This window comes from Pinus tabuliformis, chromosome 2_2 (genome assembly GCF_031772625.1).
Source record: "Pinus tabuliformis cultivar Carrire ecotype Pingquan chromosome 2_2, CPIR1, whole genome shotgun sequence".
Lineage (NCBI taxonomy): Eukaryota > Viridiplantae > Streptophyta > Pinopsida > Pinales > Pinaceae > Pinus > Pinus tabuliformis.
This window is the reverse complement of record NC_142300.1, coordinates 522,933,859-522,954,817: the sequence shown is the minus strand read 5'-3', so window position 1 is coordinate 522,954,817 and position 20,959 is coordinate 522,933,859. Positions and strand designations below refer to the sequence as shown.

Below are 20,959 nucleotides of genomic sequence, written 5' to 3'. Positions count from 1 at the left end.
ACAACTTGTGTCATCGAGGCATAGAGCTCCTTGTCATAGGTAGGGTAGTTGAGAACTACCCCATGAAATATTTCAGAATCGTAGCATACAAGACTTCCTCCCTACATCAAGACTACTCCCATGGCATACCCACTCACATTTGTCTCCACCTTGAAAGGCTAATGCAAATTTGGTAATGCGAGAAATAGTAGTTGACTCATTTTTTTCAACTCTGCAAAGGCCTTTAATAACCCTTCCCTCACTAAAAGTTCTCACTACTTGTTGCTATAACATGGAGTGGTGCAACTATTGCTAAAAATGAATCCATGAATTTCATCATGTACTATGTTGCTCCAATGAAACTCCTAACTTCAGAGACATTTGTAGGAACCAGCCACTTTGTGATGGCCTCCATCCTTGCTGAATCTATCTTAAGCCCCACTCCACCAATTACATAGCCTAGATACACCAATGATTGTTGTGCAAACTCACATCTCTTGAGATTTGTCAGTAGCTAATGCTTCTTCAAAGTCTCTAGCATCTACATCAAGTGTGCAATGTGTTCCTCCCATGTAGCACTGTAAACCAGTATATCGTCCAAATAAACAATAACAAATGAATCTAAATTAGGGTGCAATACATGATTCATTGGTCTCATGAATGTAGTTGGTGCATTGTATAGACCAAATGGCATGACTAACAACTTACACAAACCTTATCTAATTTTGAAGGCGGTGTTCCAGGTGTCTTCTTCTTTGACTCAAACCTGATGATACCTAGATTTTAAATCCAACTTGGTCAAATATTTTACTTATTGCAATTGATACAATAAAGCATCAATCATGGGAAGAGGGTACCTTAGCATAATCTTGTTTAATGTTCTATAATCAAGGCACATTCACCATGTCCCATCATTCTTTAGTACAATTAAGATGGGTGACCCAAAAGGTGATGTACTTCGTCATATCACAACCTGCTCTAGTAACCACTGCAACCTCTTCTTCACTTCGCTTGATTTCAAAACAAACTATCTGTATAGCCCAATATTTGGCCATGGAGAGTCCAGCAGTAATTGTATTATGAGCTCCACTTAGTCACTCTTAGGTGGTAGTCCTTTAGGCTCCTAGAACACTCCCCTGTATGCCTGTAGCAACCCTTCCAATTTCTATTTATGTGCTTTAGTACACCCCTCCAGGGATGATTTTTCTCTTATTGACTCAATAACCATTATTTTTTCTTAAAAATAGTAAAACATATTTCTTGCTAGAACTAATTAATTCCTTGGCTTGGTTGGCACTGAGCAATGAAATCTTGGACTTACTATTGTGTGCATTGATGATGAATGATTTCCCATCCTTGACGAGGAAATATTAATTGGCTCTCCGTATGAAGATTTCATTTCACATATACACATAGGAACTCCCAAACACAACTCCACATACATCAAGTGGAACTGCATCCAAATCTATTTCATCAATAAAAATAACACCTATAGAAAATTTTATTCTACATTGTTTTGTTAGCTTAATTTTTGCATCCTTATGTACCCATCCCAATCATATAAGATAGGATGATATTGAACCTCCAATCCAATTTTGTTGACCCAATCCATTGTTATAAGATTAGTCTAAGCCTAAGTTGGACAAGGCATTAATATTTGTCTTTTTGACCTAGATATTAGTGTGGAAGAATTTGGTCATCTCCTTCTCTTTCTAGGGATGAAAGCTACTCAGATTCACCTCCTTTTGCATTAATGTGTACACAATATTCTCATGCACAGTTGCTTTTCACCTAATTGCTTGAATATGTGGCAAGACGAATTTTTTCCTTCCCATACTTCTTTTGGTTCTTCGAGTTCAACATTGGATACAATTTCTAGCACTTCTCCTTAGTGTGACCATCAATGTTGTGGTCATTGCTATGATTGCTAAGATACTTGCACTCATGTGAAGTGGTTGTTTTTTTCTTTTCCTTTTCCCTTTTCCACTTCTTCTTCCCTTCCTTGGAAGCGTCCCAATGCTCTTTCTATTTTGAACCATTTGACTGCCCTTTCTTTTAGCTTATGCTTTCTAGGTATTATTCTTAGACATAAGCCTTGTCAAACCATTAATGGCTTGAAAATCATTACCTTCTTTTGTAAATTGTTGTGTATACCCCCAAGACACTAGAGTAAATTTTGGTTCTTGAGAGAGATACCTAGCATGATCGCTATCTTCTTGAATTTGGTGGTGTAATCATGTATGCTTTGTCCCTGCCTCTACCTAAAATAGTGCCACTGAATCCATCAGTGCTCTACATATCCGATAGGGTAGAATCAGAATTTTATGATGGTTATAAAGCCCTCCCACTTAATTATTGTGAGATCACCATCCAACCCAAGTGTCCTTGTATGGCTTTCTCACCAAGTTAAGGCATAGCCCTTTAACTTCAATCTAGTAAATGACATTTTTTTGCTCCTCATCAATGTGGTGAATGCTAAAATATAATTCTAATTGTTGCATTTGGGTTGGATGATCATATTATTTTTCATCAATCTCAATGTTATCAGAGTGGAAAAACTAGAGAAATCAACTTGTAGGGTCATTTTTATAGACAAATCCCAGTTTGTAGAATTGGGGTTTGAAAATTTCTAAGGCCATTTTAAAGCATTAAATGGCATTTTTTTGGAATCAAAAGTCTCTCACTTAAGTGTAGACCCATAACACTATTATTATGATCTAAATTGGATCATTATACTATTTTTCATCCATCTTGATGCTTTTAGAGTGGAAAAATGGGAGAAATCATCTTGCATGGTCATTTTTACCACCATGTCTCAGTTTGGAGAATTAAGATCTAAAAATTTTGGGGGCATTTTAAGGCATTAAATGGCATTTTTGGGGGTCAAAACTCTCCTTAAATGTTGGACCTTGGCATATAATGCGATATTAAGATATCTTCTCAACGGTGCAAGAATTATGTCAACTGGAGTTTGCATCACCCGGATGCAATGAGCGCTAAGTGGACTATTCAAAAATCATGAGAAATTAGTCAGTTATGACTAACTCTCATGAAAATAGTCATAGATGGATGACTTAATTAACACAGTTGAATCCCAAACACTGATATCTAACAATTTGACCTATTATGATTGACCAACATGATTCAAGAGGATGTAGTGTCAGCCCCGATTCATGCAAATGGGACTAGCCACAGGTGGACTATGAAGAAAAATATAGAAGGGTCAAATTTGTAACTCCAATTAAGATTTGTAGGAGTCACACATGACCCCTAGTTTGCTATCAGGTTATGTTAAAAGCTAGGCCACTAGTCCTATTATCAAGTGTATAGGCATCTCCCACCTCTTCCAGTGTCTTGAAGGGACCATATTACAAATCCTTAAACTTCTTCCCAAAACCCTATAGTTTTTCCTTGTTCCACTATAGCTATACTTTGTCTCCCACTCTAAATGTCTTCTTTGTTATGTGTTGATCATGCTTGGCCTTGTACTTTTCCTATAACATTTTCAGCATCTCTTGTACTTGCAAATGGATTTTTTAATCTTATCAACAAAATTTTATGCTCTTAAAGCATCCTTTATGAAATCCTCCCTCACTCCTTGATATCCACATACAACATCTAAAGATAAAGATAGCAAATATCCAAAACAAGTTTCCAATGGAGATTTATCAGTAGAAGTGTAAGCTATTATGTTATAAAAATGTTGTATATATATTGTTAGTGTGAGTCTTTCCAGCCTTCCTCCAGTGATCAAACATGCTCTTACAAAGTGATTTTAAGGTGTCAAGGTCAAATTTTGTCATTTCAGTGGGTCTTCAAGCAAAAATTTGGTCACAAGGCATTCGGTCTAGGATTTGATTTTACCCTTGTCAAAGTTGTCCAAATGTCGATCCATGTCACCGTTCAGCTGAGTGTACCATCATTAAGAGAGTTGTCATTATCATGTCAAGTCCCACTGGGTCATTCTACAGCTTGTTCATGCTTCAGTTGCCCCTAGGTAAGGTCATTTCCCTCTCCTAGGGTTTTGAAGGCAATTTCTCTTGGGCGGTCAAATCATCGAAAAAACTGATCTCTTGATGTTCATACACCTTCCCCTATCCTTAAAGTACCTTATCAAACACTTCCCATCACTGAGATCCCCCAAATTCCTCATTCTCGCACAAACCCTAGTTTCTTGCTACAACCTAGCAATTTTCTAGGTTGGACCTGTGTTTTGCCTTTTTGGACCCCTTCCCCTCACTCAATCTCTGAGATTTCACTTTCCCCTACTTCCTAACATCCCTCCCTACTTCCCAAAATTTCCTCAAGAATTTAGAAGCTCCCTATCCCCTTCATTTCGCTTCATTTCGACAAATCCCTTGTTCCACACATCGGGATAGGTTTCACTCAAATGAGGTTTCTGAGCAATAAAAGATGAATTTGGGAAAACTGAGAGAGATTTTTGTCCACAACATTCCAAGGAAGAAAAACCTCCTTCACTTTTTACACAGGTGTCATGGTTTTGGAGAAATGTCAAAAATATAGTTGCCTCGGGAGAATTGATGCACCTCTGAAGTGACCTTGGGAAAATAAAATTTTCTCCTAGCTCAGTTGGCCAAATGACTTGCTTGATGAGTCAAATGATAACTAGACACAAAGAGCTTTCCAATGAGCTATCATGAGCTCAATTTGGAGTTGAGGAAGGCATTCAAAAGTTGACTGTAACAGCACTCTACCTTGAGGCAGCCTCACTGGGCACATTTTGACCAGTCTTGGGAGATTTGACTTTTGACATGGCAAATGAACTCCAAATTGAAAAATTCCAGTTGGGTTGGAAAGTAGACTCAAATACCTTTCCAACGAGCTATCTTGCACCCAATTTGGACACAGGGAAGGCCTCCAAAAGTCGCCTGGAAAAGAGCGCGGCGCACAGAGGGAGCGCAGTGCACTGGAGGAAATTTCCAGTGTAAATTTACACTGGCGCGGTGCACATAGAGAGCGCGGAGCACAGGAAAAAAAAAAAGGCCTGAAATTGTGCCATTTTGCCTCAAATTTCTTGTGAAGCCCATCAAATTGCAAGGTAGGCTCTATAACATCACTTGTTTATCAAATTTTATGAGTGATATGGTGGTTATATGCCTATGATTGAATGCAACAAATTTCATAAAGACAACCACAAGAAGACACCTATTCAGCAGGAGATAGAGGCTGATTGAGAGATTTGGCTTGAGAGGATCCACATCCACTTAGAGAAGCTGTTGGCGAAAGCAAACAAGAACAGGGATCACCATCACATCATGAGACTTCTTTTCATGATGAGGAGCTCATTGAGCATGATTTTGACCTAGTTGACTTGGAGGCACAAGATGAGCATAAATCCATACAACAAGTCATCAAAGAGAAACATTCTCAGATCATGTAGGTCAAGAACAATTTGATAAGGGCCAAATTTATCATTTCATGCCTTGATCAAGAAAACAGTCAGCTTAAAGCACAACATCTATCTATGGAGAAAGAACAATTCAAAGTCAAGAAACAAGAGATGAAGGGAAAGGAATTGGTGGACCATGATAACATTGAGCACCATGAAGAACATGTGGCAAGAAAAAGGCCAAGAACAAGTTTTTCACCATGAGTATCTCAGATGTATATTTCCCTCACTTGGATGGAAGACAAAATCACCATTGCAGGGAATGATTTCATGTTTTCAGTAGATTCCATCTCTCAAGCTACAGGCATACCAAACCATGGTGAAAATTGGTTCAAAGACATGAACCTAGACCTAGAAGAGTACAAACCCTAACTGAAATCATAATATAAAGAAACTCACTCACATGTTTTCCCATTTAGATATTTTTGGAGATACATGCACCATTAATGAAGGCTGTCATGAAATTCTTCACATGTGAGGGAAAATTTTCCAGGTTGCATCAATATCACATAAGGCTGCTCATACACTTTACAGCAACCAAGTTGCTCAATTTGAGTAGTTACTTGTATAGGAGCTTAACCAAGATGTCTAAAAAGATGAAATTGAAAAGAAAAGTGCATTATCCCAGTCTCTTTAATCATAGCTTGATAAAGGTTATGGTTCTCCATTAGTTGACAAAAAATAACATGACATGGGACACTTTCATTGAGGCAGCTTTCAACATGCATTTGGAGAGGCTGCTAGACAAGGCCGACAAAGACCTTGCTCTGTTGAGACACATGGTGTTTCATTACAGGGCACAAATCATGAGCGCCAAGGCCCGAATAAAGAGTTTAAAAGCAAAATTGAGGAAAGCAACAAGGAGGGAAAAAGAGGCAAAAGAGCAAGATAGGCTTATAATCTTGGCTGAGGCTTCCTTGGCTCAGCATGGCACCCCATAGAGAACCTCCAGCACAAATTTCAAGAAATTTGGGGAATTTTTGGTCACATGGAAATTTTTTGGGCAAAAAACAGGGATTTTCTCCCTGTAAGCAAGAGATTTGGGCAAGGTCTGGGTCTCCTAAAGGTCAAAAAACACCCAAAAATGGCCTCTCTACCACTTTTTTGACACACAGAAAGCAGTCTTGGGAGAATGAAGATTTGGAAGGCAAACGAGCACCAAATTTGAAAATTCCAGTGGGGTTAGAAAGTAGACAGGACAGGCTTTCCAACAAGCCCACTTGGGCACATTTTGGACACCTGCAAGTGCCCCAAAACAGGCCCCAAAGAAGCGTGACGCATAGAGAAAATGGTGCGGCGCACAGAGGAAAAATTGTCAATTTTCTTCTGTTTCGCGAAATTTCAGTTCGCGACTTCTCCAAGTGGGCCCGGTCATCTACACTTCGGTTTTTTGGCACCAAAGGCGCCATTTAAAGATTTTTTTCTCCAGATTGGCTTCTATCCAAGTGGCGAAGGAAGGCAAACGGTCACCCAATGCCAAATGTCATGTTTGCAGCGCTGCACCTGTAACTGATGGTTGGCTCTCCATCTCCATTTTGTAATGATTCGAGTAACTTCCCAACCCCTGGGCATTCTATATCTTCCTCACACATTCTATATATTGTATGCAAGTTATTTGCAAAGGGTTGGTTGGCTGGTAACTTCTAAGAGACTATGGGAAAGAAACTTTGTTTCTGCACTGTGTATTTTTTACAGAGAATCAATGAAAGGCAGCGGCTCTGTTTCATGAGATTCTTGTGGTTGTGAGTGTAGAAAATGTGTCTCTTATGTTTTCATACGTATTTCGTTATGTTTCATAATTCAATTCATGTTCATTTCCAGTGAAATTTTCTAAGTGAGATTAGGTAGAATTCAATTTTATTGCTCTGCCTATGGGAAAATTTCATGTGTGTTATTCTTCTGTTGAAAAGGATTCATGTCACTAAGCCCTTTTCACTTTCTTCGGCAATCTATTCATGCCGCGGTACTTCAAACTAAATTGTTACATTTTCTGCCTACCTTGCCTCACGAAATAATCTGTGCCTTTGTATTAAATTCTCTGTTCTTTGCTGACCGTTGGTCCCATACCATCCCAGAAGCTCGGTCATTCATGAAAATTGTTTCCCGAATCCCTATTCACTTACTAGCCTAAGGTAAATATTTCATTATAAGTCATCTCAAACCGTTTTGCTTATATATTCACTGCGCGTGACTCGGAGAGAGCCCTCTCCTGCTCTGGTAGGGCTAGCTACCAGACTGAGCGTGGTTTGTGGTTACCCTAATTTTTTCCTTCCTTCAACCTAAGGCAGATTTAGGTGCTAACATAGACCATATTTTAGTCCTATATCTTTAGAAGCTTCTAGTTGTAACCCCTCAAAAATTGCATCAAAGTCTTATTGACTACTTTAGTTTGCCCATCTATCTGTGAATAGAATGTTGTATGCCTCTTTATCTTCTTGTTCGTCTTCTCGTACAACGTGGTCCAAAATGCACTAAAATTCGTAGCATCTATGTCTGAAATGATGCTCCTTAATATCTCAAAGTGCACCAAAACAAATTTTCTACTTCTTTCCCTCTAATGGTTTTTTTACAAAGAATAAGTATACAAATCTTACTAAACTTGTCAACTACCACAAACAAGTAGTTGTGTCCCTTCCTAGTAGTTAGAAATTTTTTGACAAAATCCATGAAAATGCTTTCCCAAGGATGAGTAGGTACAAGTAAGGGATATTATAGACCCTATTTCTTGTTAATGGACTTGCTCAATGTTAATTTTAGATAACAATGGTATGTTCTAGGCTTGCAACAATTACTTCAATGTATGTTTATTAGCCCAATGATAATTTCCACTTATTTTCCAATAGCAATCACATAAACCATTAATTCACATTGATAGTAACTGTAGATAGAACATAAACAATAAATGCAAAAGACAAGTCAAGACAAGAGAACACAAGAATTTGGCTCAAGCCAGGGAAAACCATTGATCATTTTTTCTTATTATAAATATCAAATGTTTAGCACAGAAAGGGAGTACAATAATATAAATTCAAAGTCAAAATTGACTTCCCAATTTGATGATCCAATACCATTGTCCAAAACAACGCAATCAAATATGAAATTCTACCCTAAATCAACAGCAGTCAAATTCTACCCTAACCAGAAAGTCAACAGCAGTCAAAGTCTGGTCAAGCTCTACCAAAACAACTCGGTCAAAGGAGAGAGGAACTTGGCCTCTCTTGTTGATCAAAGTGAACCCAAAATAGTCAACAAATCAACATTCAAACTTGGTCAACCTAAGTCAACCCTGTGGTCAACGCAAGTCAAAGTGCCCAAAAATCTTTGGTTCCTTTGCTAGTCAATGTGCCCTGCCCAAACAGAATTATTCCTCCAAAAAATTGCAGTCAAAATAAGTCAAAGGATCCTTGGTCAACAACTAGTCAAACTTGGATGAAATAGAAAGTCAAAGCCCAGTCAAACTACCCCCTGAAATCCGCATGTGTGAGAGAAACAGGGTGCCTTCAATTTGTATGACCCAATCAGATGAGGAGAGAGAAGATATGATGAGTTGTGATGATGCCAAATGAGGTTTGAGATCACTTTTATTTATATGAGTCAATGTGGGTCAAAAGACATGTCTCTTGGGCTTCATGAGCCTACATGATGGTGAGGTCGACCTTGACAAATTGCACATGCGTGGGCTTTACCTCACAAACATATTTCTCCTTGTCTAATTTCAATGAACCTTAGGTCAATTTTGGTCCTCTCGAAAAGAGGAATTAAATGCAATAATTATCTCCATCAAATTAGTTGTCCAAAGTGGAATTTGGCCTTAGTTGCACAATTTAACACTCCCTCTCAACTAGGGAGAATTCCACCTGCCAATATCTGACTATCAATCATCATGCCATCTTGTCATCATGTACTATATATGCATCTCGTCTCATCTCTACTAAAGATTGATATAGATAATAAGAAGAATCGATCAATAGTGAGTCACAAGACCTTACCACTCTCCACTAACAAAAGTTAGTCCACATAACCAAGGGTAGAACCCCAATCAAACTTGATCCTGAGCAATCAAGTTATTGAAAATCATGCATCCTAGTCATAGGGAGTACAGCGGTAGATGATGCATCCATCTGTAGTGTTATGTTCTGTATCCTCTTTTCTGAACTTAATGGCCAGATGAGAGGTACTTTCCAATAGTTTTGGACTACATGGGTAGGATGTATATTGGGGCATCCACATGAGAAGGTAAACCACTCATCATGCTCATATGCCATAGAAGAAGGTGAACCACTCATCCTATGCATATTTCATCAATCGTAGGGGAAGGTGAACCACTTACCCTACACACATGTCAACCACCCGAGGGGAAGGTGAACCACTCACCCTACACACATGTCAACCACCAGAGGGGAAGGTGAACCACTCACCCTATGCTCTCATATATCATCATGGGGTATCACAGAGGAAGGTGAACTACTCACCCTATACATAGCTATAGGGGAAGGTGAACCACTCACCCGATGGTCACACATAGCTCCAAGAAGAACCCCGGAACTCTAAGAGCTCTCAGAGCTCAATGTCCAACTCAAGTGGGAACATCATGGGAGGGTCCTTCCACGACTCCAAGTTTCTCTTGGAAGGCTAAGAACTTGACCTTCCCCAAGGGCTTCGTGAGGATGCCTGCAACATATTCATCCATCCTGATGTGTTGGAGGCTTATTGCTCCCCATTGTACCATATCCTGGATAAAGTGGTACCTGATATCAATATGCTTGGAGTGGTCACGGGATTATTTGAAAGGTGAATCCCACTCTGATTATCGCAATAGATAATGGTGGTATCCATCACTTTCTCAAATAGCTCATTAAATAGCTTCCTCAACCATATAGCTTCTCAACAGGCCATACTAGCTGCAATATAAGCCTCGGTGCTGCTTAGAGAAACTGACTTCTGCTTCTTGCTCATCCAAGAAATTGAAGCAAGTCCCAAAGTGAAGCAACATGATAACGTGATATTTCTATCTACCACACTACCAGCCCAGTCAGCATCAAAATATACATGTAGCCTCAAATTCCCAGCAATGCATCTCAATCCCTAGTTGATAGTTCCACGAAGATATCTTAAGAGATTCTTTGCAACAACCCAATGTATGTGATGAGGCTCAACCATAAATTGACTCAAAGTATTTACAGCAAAGCATATGTCCAGTCAGAACTTTACCAAGAACATCAAGGCCCCCACAAGTTGCCTGTATTCAGAAGGATTTGCAAATTCGAGACCAGTAACATTTCCACATAGCTTCTTGAAGTTGAGTTCCATCGGAGTAGACACAAACTTGCATTCCACCATCCCACATCTTTCTAACAACTTCACAATGTATTTTCCTTGAGAAAGGGAAACCTCGCCTGCCTTTTTCCATACCTCTAGGCCTAGGAAGTAATGCATCAGTCCTAGGTCCTTCATCTCGAATTTAGAAGTCAACTCCCTCTTGCATTGATAAATGAGAGGGTTTGCACCGTTAGAAAAAGATCATCAACATGAAGGACCAAAATAAGTGGCATGTCCTTTTCGACCTTGAAGTATAGGTTTGGATCGACATAGCTCCTTGTAAATCCCAGCTTCATAAGATAGTTATCAATCCTTTCATACCAAGCCCTAGGGCTTGCTTCAACCCATAGAGGGATTTCTTCAACCGGTAAACGTGTCCTTTTATCTTGTACTTCAAACCCCTAAGGTTGTTTCAAGCAAACTTCCTACTTAAGTGAGCCATGCAAGAAAGCAGTCTCGACGTCCATTTGATGTAGACTCCATCCTTGATTGGCAGTGAGAGAAATAATAGATTGGATAGTGGTATATCAAGCAACCGGTGCTACATCTAGCCAATAACTCATCAAAACCAAGTATCATGTCATTGTTGAGAATGGGGGTGGTAAATATATCCCATGGTCTTGAAAGACCACAGAAAGCAATGAGAGTGAGCTCCCTGTCAGCAATAACTTCTCCAATAGATAATAGGTCATTCTTGATTTGAGTTACTATCACAAAGTAGGATTGGATAGAATCTCGTTTATCCATCTTGATATCCTTCAACTTGTTCTTGAGAAAGAGAATTTGACTTGCATTGTTCACTTTGAACATCCCAACCAACTTATCATACATTTCCTTAGAAGTTCCCAAATCAGAAATATAGGCAACCAAATGCTTTTGAATGGAGTCAATTATAATTTTCTTAGCTTTGACCTCACCTTTTCTATACTTCGTTCTCGCAGCAGTAGGTGCATTTGAAGGAGGCTCCACCACTTTTCCTTGCACATAGTCCAATACTTCATGCTCCTCCAAAGTCAAGTCCAAAGTCATCTTCCATGCATGATAGTCAGATTTGTCATTAAGCTTGTCCTCAGTCTTGAAGTAAGATGTAGAGGCCATGGAGAATTGTCAACTATTCTTTGTCCAATAGATATCTTAGTGATTGATTTTCTCTCTCTTGCTTGGGCTTGTCCTCACCTAGGCTCTAATACCATGTTAATTCTAGTTAACAATGGTATGTTCTATACTTACAACAATTACTTCAATGTCCACTTATTAGCCCAATGATAATTCCCACTTAATTTCCTATAGAAATCACATAAATCATTAATTCACATTAACAGTAACTGTAGATAGAACATAAACAATAAATGCAGAAGACAAGCCAAGACAAGAGAACATAAGAATTTGGCTCAAGCCAGGGAAAAACCCCAAGATGGGGAAAACCCTTGATCAATTCTTCTTATTATAAATATCAAATGTTCAGCAAAGAGAGAGGGTACAATAATACAAAGTCAAAGTCAAAATTGACTTGCCAATTTGATGATCCAATACCATTGTCCAAAACAGCCCAGTCAAATCAGCAATTATGCCATCAATTAATAGCGGTCAAATTCTACCCTAACCAGAAAGTCAACAGCAATCAAAGTATGGTCAAACTCTTCCAAAACAGCTCGTTCAAAGGAGAGAGGAATTCGGCCTCTCTTGCTAGTCAAATTCAACCCAAAACATTCAACAAATCAACAATCAAACTCAGTCAACCTGAAGTCAACCCTACAGTCAAACAAGTTTGTGGTCAACACAAGTCAAAGGAGCCTCGATCAACATTGGTAAAACTTAGCTAAAACAGAAAGTCAACGCCCAGTCAAACTGCCTCCTGAAATCCGCACGTGTGAGAGAAATAGGTTTCCTGCAATTTGTATGACCCAATCAAATGATGAGAGAGAAGATATGATGAGTTGTGATGATGCCAAATGAGGTTTGAGGTCACTCTTATTTATATGAGTCAGTGTAGGTCAAAATACATGTCTCTTGGGCTTCATGAGCCTACATGATGGTGAGGCCGGCCTTGACAAATTGCACATGTGTGGGCTTTACTTCAAAAACATATTTCTTCTTATCTAATTCAGTGAACCTTAGATCAATTTTGGTCCTCTCGAAAAGAGGAATTCAATGCAATAATTATCTCCATCAAATGAGTTGTCCAAAGTGGAATTTGGCCCTAGTTTCACAATTTAACATTCATACAACAAAGTATATATCCTCTAATGAACCTTGCTATATCTCCTTGCATTTTGTGTTAGTAAACATACCTTGTAAGTTAGCAATTGTCTTCCCAAACACCAAAATGCCTTGCAACCATGGATATATGAGTCTCTATGATAAGCTGCAGTTGTTCAGCATTAGGAACACAATTTATCGAGCCTAAAGAGTAACCCATTCTAGAGATGATAGTCAATTGTGAAGTCATCATCATTTGCATTACTTAACAGGGCATTACTCTTTCCCTATAGCTACTAAAACACCTCCTCGGAATCCTTATCATCAGTATATACCTCTGAATGTAACATGAGTGAAAGGCCTCATGTGCATCAGAGTTCCCAAAGCTATACTTTTTTTATGTGGGTGGTGTAGAAAGGACAAATACAATGTTGAATATGTGCTACTCATCAAGAAAAAACAGCAACCCTCGTACAAAAGTGGAAAAATTGAACTTCTTTCTTCTATCCAATCCTATATGCATGATATTGGGCTTCTAAATCAACTTGTGGATTCCTACAAACCCAAATATTTAGATTCGCAATATCCAAGCAATATTTTAACACTAGTATTTCCTAAATCATATCCATACTAGACATTGTCATACAGAATGACCACATCTGTCGTCACAAAGTTAAAACGAATATGTACAGCTCTGGTTGAAAGCAAGAAAATAAACTTCTCACTCCTCGATTGCAAGAATCTATTAAAGCATCATGATCCTCTCCTAAAGTATTTCCGTCAATTAAACAACACTGAAATCCATGAAACATACAATAATCCCCCAAAATGCCATAGTCTCATAATCAATTGCAAGCAGGGAATATTTCTGACATGCTCATGGGTTTATTTTTTTATTATCTTTTTGTGACTAGGCTAAGCCTAGGACAGGGCTAGCTCGTTTATTGGATGGAAGAAGACTGATCCACCCACAAAGAGATGCTTATCATCAGGATTGTGCAAGGCTCGATTGAACTTGGATGTGATCCGGATTTAAACAAGAACGCAACAAATTACAAATATAACCATAAATACAAAGATGCAGTGTAAATAACACTTCATTTCATTAATACCAAATACTGAAATATGCTTACAAACTGAATGGAAATAAGACTCACTCGGGCGATGGTAGCTTATCTTTGAGAAGAGATGTGGCGGCTACATGCCTCTAAACTGCGTTACAATGAGGCTCAAGGGCCTTTTTATTATTGAACAATAAGAACAAACCATGAACAACCAAAACCCTAACCCGAGGAGATGTAACACCAAGAGTTTATGGGCCCCGTTGGGGTGAGTTGGACAGCGAACTTCGCGGGGTCGCAACTTGGTCATATTATCTCCGTTTGACGAGCATGATAACCTGTTGGAAAGATCTCTCTGAGGACTACGACGGAAAAGATGATTTTAAACCAAAAATCGTTGGAAGTAGATTGCCAAAGAAATGTCGTTTAGGGCCTCAAAACGGCTCTGGAAGTTTAGGACCCGAAAAACTACTAAAAATAGTAAATTGTGCTACAATTAAGGAAACTGAAAAACTAAAAAAAACAATGGTGGGGGTCCAAGTGGATTGGCGGGTGGCCACCAATATCCACCTAGATCATTCCTCCCCCCTTAGGAAGCAGTGGTCCCCATTGCGTTGAGTTCCTCCATGAGATGAGGAAACTTCTGTTGAACTTGGTCCCTCGTGAGCCACTTGCCCTGGTGAAGGAGTTGGCCTGCTTTCACAACTCGATACAGTTGGATCTTCTGCTGGTGAGTGTTCTTGATATGCATGTCCATGATCCGATCAGTTGTGGCTTGCTCCATGCAATCTGGATTTAACTCTATAGGTGTGAGTTGTTCTGCAATCTCTGATGTGTCTAGCAATGGTGGGAAGTATGGTCAAAGGCAGTCCACATTGAACACTGGGTGCAGGCCAAGGAATGGGGAAATGTTGAGCTCAAATGCATTGTCACCCACAGCCTTGGTAATGGTTTAAGGACCATATCGGAGTGGTCTGAGTTTACGATAGGCTCTGATCAGGTGTTCCTTCTACAAATACAACCAGACTTTGTCGCCCACTTGAAACTTGTGTGGCACCTGATGTTGATCATGTCGTTGTTTGTACTTGGCATTTGATTTCTCTAGAATGTCATGGACCTGCTAGCGGATATGTTGGATGTGCTCAATGAAGTTGTTTGCCTTATCGGCTTCCGACTGGACATGAACCGAATCTGCCTGAGTAGCTGCAAATGGTATGGCCACATCAATGGGACATAGTGGCTGGAATCCCAAGCCCACCTGAAAAGGGTTGTGGCCAGTCGAGCTGTGGAGAGCTCGGTTATAGCTGTGTTGGACATAGGGAAGGCTCTCATCCCATGTGTGTGGATGCTTTGAGTTTTACATGCGCAAAATGTGTACGATCATCCTATTGATGACCTCTGTCTGGCCATCAGTTTGGGGATGGAAAGTTGTGGACTTAGTGAGCTTGGTGTCCAGCATCGACCAAAGACTGGACCAAAATGTACTGAGGAACCTGTTGTCCCGATCTGAGATGATAGACTATGGGATCCCAAAGTGTACCCACACTCGTTCAAAGAAGAGTTTAGCAGTTTCTTCTGCTGTGATATTCTTCTTGCAGGCTGCGAGAATGGCCATCTTCGAGAATCTATCGACGACCACAAAAACACAGTTGTTGCCATGCTTAATAGAAGGAAGGCCCGACATGTAATCCATGGAGATGGATTCCCAAGGTCAACTAGGGGTAGGTAGCGGAGTATAGAGGCCTTGCTTCTTGATGGTCGATTTGGCAATAGCACAGGATCTGATGTACTTCCCTACATCTTGTCGAAGATTCGGCTAGTAGAAATACTTCTACAGTACTGCCACTGTTTTCTCGACCTCGAAATGCCCAGTGGACCGACTGTAGTGCGCTTCCCCAATCATCTTGGCTCGCTCACTTGAAGGAACAGAAAGGTGTCCAGGTGGCATAGCAGGGCATCCTGGAGGTTAAAATCTAGAACTTGCTGACCCTCCAAGAGCCTCTGGTATGTGTGGCCAAACTCTGGGTCGCTTTTGTAGAGAAGTGGTTAATCAGAAGTCTCGTGCCCACAAGAGTTGAGCACGATGGTTAACGCCATGATCGGTGGTCGGCTGAGGCAGTGTGCAACATTATTGATGCTACCCTTCTTATACTTGATATTCAAATAAAACTATTGTAGGTATGTGGACCACTTTTGATGGTGATCATTCTGCAACTTCCCTTGCGTCTGTATGAACTACAGGGGTCAATGGTCTGTGTGGATGACCATTTCCTTCCCCAAAATGTAATGCTTCCATTGTCGGCAAGCCTGCACAATGGAATACATCTCTTTTTCATAAGTGGGATACTTCTGAACTGTGTTTGAAAGTGTCTCACTGTGATATTCCACTGGATGCCCCTGTTGAGTAAGGACTGCCCCAATAGCATAGTCAAAGGCATCTGTCTCGATCTCAAATGGTTGTTGCAAGTCTAGTAAAGTGAGCACTGGTGCAGAGCAGAGGCGATGTTTCAACTCTACGAATGCCTTCTGTTGAGATTCAAACCAAAAGAATTTTGCTTTCGCTCCTCCCTTGGTGACTTGACTCAAGGGCCAAGTGATATGAGAGAATCCCAACATGAACCTGCGGTAGAAATTGGCAAGACCCAGAAAGCTACAGAACTTTGTCAAAGTGGTCAAGGCTGGCTAATCCTGAATGACTTGGATCTTGGCTAGATCCACATGCACCCCTCATTCATCAATAATATATCCCAAAGACTGAACCCGGGTCATGTCAAAAGTGCATTTTTCCAAATTGGCACACAGTTTGTGTTAGTCGCAGTGTTTAGAGAACCTGTCAGATGTGGTGGAAGTGTTCTTCCCAACTCTTGTTGAAGATTAGGATGTCATCCAAGTATACCACTACAAATGATTTGGTGAATGGTCGCAAGATGTCATCCATCAGCCTCATGAAGGTTGCAGAAGCATTCGTCAACCCAAAAGGCATAACCAACCATTCAAAGGCCCTCCTTAGCTTTGAAGGCAGTTTTCCACACATCGAAGGGTTCGATTGGTACCTGATGATAATCGAACTTCAAGTCAATCTTGCTGAAATATTTTTCCCCCTTCAGTTGGTCTAGAAGGTCCTCAATCCGTGGGATCAGATTCCTATTCTGGACAGTGATCTTGTTCAGCGCCCGATAGTCAATACAGAGTCTCCAAGTCCCATCCTCCTTCTATACCAACACGATCAGGCTCCCACAGAGCAATGAACTCGAACGGATGTGACCTTTCTGCAGCAACTCCTAAATCTACCTCTTGATTTCGTCGTTCTCCAGAACGGAGCGCCGATAGATTGGTCCATTGGGCAGCAGCACATCTAGGGTCAGATCGATGGAGTGCTTGACCTGACAGTGCAGAGGCACCCCTGTGGGGGAGGTGAAGATGTCCTCGTACTCCTCCACGACCTTGTCCATCTGTTGTTGTCATGCGAAGGGGCCCTGTCTAGAGGTTGTGGCCACCGTCTTCTTCTTTCCCTGAGGGCGTATCATCAAGAAAACAAATTTCCCGGTTTTGGAAATGAGCTTACTGCATTGTTTTGCAGTAACCAAAGAGATGGCAGTAGGTGGTGCTACCTCCGGTATCCTGTACAACTTATTTCCCAAAGTAACAATAACAGCATGAGGCCTTGACTCATACACAGCATGTCGCTTCCATAAGTATGGTTGGCCTAATAATACATCACAAACATCAAGGGGAGCAATGTCACATAATACATCATCTATGAAGGGCTTGATGTTGTATGGAAGGCGGCACTGCTGGCTCACGCGAAGATCCCGTCCTTAGTGAAGCCACCGGATTCCGGCCAACCTGGGCCAGATTCCGGGCGAATTTGCAGCCTGATTGATTTGTCTCCTTCAACCTAAAATCCAAATATTTGAAAATGGAATTATAGTATTAAAAATTAAAAATATATATATAATAAATGTGGTGGCGAGCCACCACCCCGCCACCCCCAAAACCATATATATCACAAAAAAATTAATGATTGGAAGGACCGATGGCCATGACCCCACGGGTCCAACCGCACCCACCAAACCCATTAACATAACGTATATAAAACGACGACAAGAATTTAGTAAGGGAGTCGGCAGGGGTCGAACCCGCCGTCCCACGTGGCCGACCCCCAAACGGGTTGCCCCATGTAATACAACAAACCAAACAACGTACCATCATGTAATACGCCACCATCCATACAACAAAACCTTAATGCACAAACCACAAGCGCGCCCATCAATCATTACGGCGGAGGTTAAGGGGCGGGCCGCCCAAGGTGGACCCGACCCCCACCAAAGATTTAATATATGGCTTCAAACAATTAATATGTTAAAATAGGGAGGGGCAGGGTTTGATCCCCCGACCCCTCCTCAACAAACTACCAAATTTACCACTACGCCAAACTAATTACATTGGAATATCCACCTGGAGAAACTTATATAAACCCAATTTTCTCAATGTGTGGGAGATGGAGGAGACCAGGAGCATGCATGCAAATCGATGCAGGTGGAACCATGAATACTGTAGAAACAGGAAGCGGAACCATGATCCTTGAAATTTTCCCGAGGAGGTAATTTTTCTCCATGTCGGAACATAGTCAAGTTTACAACCATTTTTCATGGTTTTCCATAGGGATTGCATTGGCGAGGTCAGATTCTCCTTTTGAGTTGCAGATTTCCAGTCCACCCATGGAGTAGAATCTTTGAGGAATCTAGGGGGGATCTAAAAGATTCCTTGAGCCCCAGATTTTCATTTTCTCAGAATCCAGAAATTTGACAGTCGATTTTGCACTATTCGACGCCACAAATTTGATGGTGCGTTCAGATTTTCCATTTGCTCATTCTATTTTTTAGCCACTTTTCTAAGTGGAATGTAGGTGTCAGCATTTATGTGTGAGCAGCAATTTCCATGCGATTGATGCCGTGAGATCGATGGCACGAACAACTTCAGCAGTTTGACATCCGCTTCTTCAGATGGCCCCTGGTTGTGTGTTTTATGCAGTGTGTTCATGTACTTCTTTTGATATGCATTGTGCTGCACAGATCCCTGTTTGATGTTGATGAGGGATCTTGTTTTCATACTTGTTTTCATGATTCCTACTTGATGTGACGCGGAATCATCTATGTGATGTACTTGTTGTCATGATTCGTCATGTATGTTTGCATTGAGATCCCTTTTATGCCATGTTGGCGGGATGCTCATCATGCATGAGTTTGTGTCATACTGATAGGAGTCTTTTGACTGAGTTCCTGTAGTGGAACATCTCTTGGAGCCACTCCTGCGTGAGGCCATTTTCCTTGTATGATAGCGACATCACCTCTATGTACATCATCATTATTGACAACACTTAACGCAGCGGCCTACACCATCTTGACACCGGGGCCCGGAGACGTAGTCCCTCCTAGACGAACTCCGTTATCAACAGCTTATGTTTTCATGTGTTGATGATTGACATGTTCCTCTTCTTTACAGCATGCAGATGTATTCACTTATGTTCTTTTAAAAATGCAATTTAACACATCACGAAAGTAAAAGGTCTTGGAAGGGTCCTTCGTCACACTCGGACCTGGATCAAGTGGTATCAGAGTAGTCTTTGCGTGGATGTGAATTGCAGTGTGAACAATGGAACGTGCAGTGATAGAGGATGAAAAAACGATGTACAAGACCATGCTCAAAATTTCCAAAAGGGTGGAAATAATGTATGAAACTCTACAGAAAGAGACAGAGGAAAAGAGTGATTGCAGCTTTAGTTGAAAGCCATGGAAGAGGCCTTGGAAGAACTGAAGCACAACAACCAAAGTCTTCAAACAGATAACGCTGAATTGAAGATGTGCCTACATGAAGAGAAAGAGGAAAAACAAAGGACGAGGCCTTGGAAAAACTGCAGCGCGACCCATGTGAGGTAAAAAGTAATTCTCTAAATTCATGTATGTGTCCTGATGATGATTTCGCTGTTTTTGAAAATCACACCACAGGAATTGGCTCCAAACTGTTGAAGAAAATGGGGTATGAAGGAAAGGGCTTGGGCGTCAATGGCCAAGGCATTATCAACCCCATCAAAGTAGAGGAATTACCGTGTCGAACAGGACTTGGGTATGTCAGAAAGGAAGTTGGGGAATGCGCCACGATAGTTAGTGAACCACCAACAACAGATGATGAGCAGCCCTCATCAGTTCTTTCCAAATTGACAGAGGAGGTAAAAGATGTTGATTTCCTTTCGGTTTCATCTTCACATAGTATGATTTCTGTTGGAGATTTGGAGATCCCAATTACAGGGACAAACATGAGGCTCCTTACCAGGACGAGGCACGAGAAGGAAGAAGAACTTGGTGTTAATAACCAAGGCATAACTCAACCATTGGAGGTTGTGCAGAGACCTCAATTTGCAGGCTTGAGATACACCGAGGGAGAATGCTCGAAGGTGTCAGATGCTTCCGAGACATCGTTGAAATCGTCGAGGAAAGAGAATGATGGGAACACATCCCCATCATCCCATGGCAGTGCCCATTGCAGGGAGAAAGTTGAAGCAAGCTCTCATCATCACAATGACATCAAAGACGGCAAGGAAAGGTATAACCACTCGCGACATTCGAATGTTCATTTCAATTATAATTATGTTTTTAATGATAAGCGTAAAACCTGGAATCGAAAAACATGTACCTTTTGTGGATTACATAACCATACATTTTCTAAGTGTTGGAAAAGAATGGCAACACACAAAAGGATGAGGCGTGAAAGACCCCCTCAACAGCAAGTAAAGAAACATGTGCAAATATGAAGGAAGAAAATCTATTGCAATCATTGCGACAAAAGTGGCCATCAAAGAGCCACTTGTTGGAGGTTCCATCCAGAACATCGCCTTAAAGACAAAGTGTCAGTGCATGAACCAGATGAAACAATTGTTCAACAAGCAAAATCACCACAAGGAGGCGACCCATTCACAGTGATAAGTGAAAAA

At 40.8% G+C, this 20,959-nt stretch overlaps 1 pseudogene across 1 annotated transcript in view; it reads right to left on the bottom strand.

Moving 5' to 3' along the window:
* Positions 1-467: 467 nt before the first annotated feature.
* LOC149193652 (ISWI chromatin-remodeling complex ATPase CHR11-like) overlaps positions 468-20,959 on the bottom strand; it is a 97,080-nt pseudogene continuing 76,588 nt past the window's right edge. The window contains exons 10-12 of the transcript XR_016255048.1: positions 953-1,010; positions 694-755; positions 468-557 (exon numbers count right to left, since the gene is read on the bottom strand). The product of XR_016255048.1 is annotated as an ISWI chromatin-remodeling complex ATPase CHR11-like (transcript). The remainder of the gene's footprint in view (positions 558-693; positions 756-952; positions 1,011-20,959) is intronic.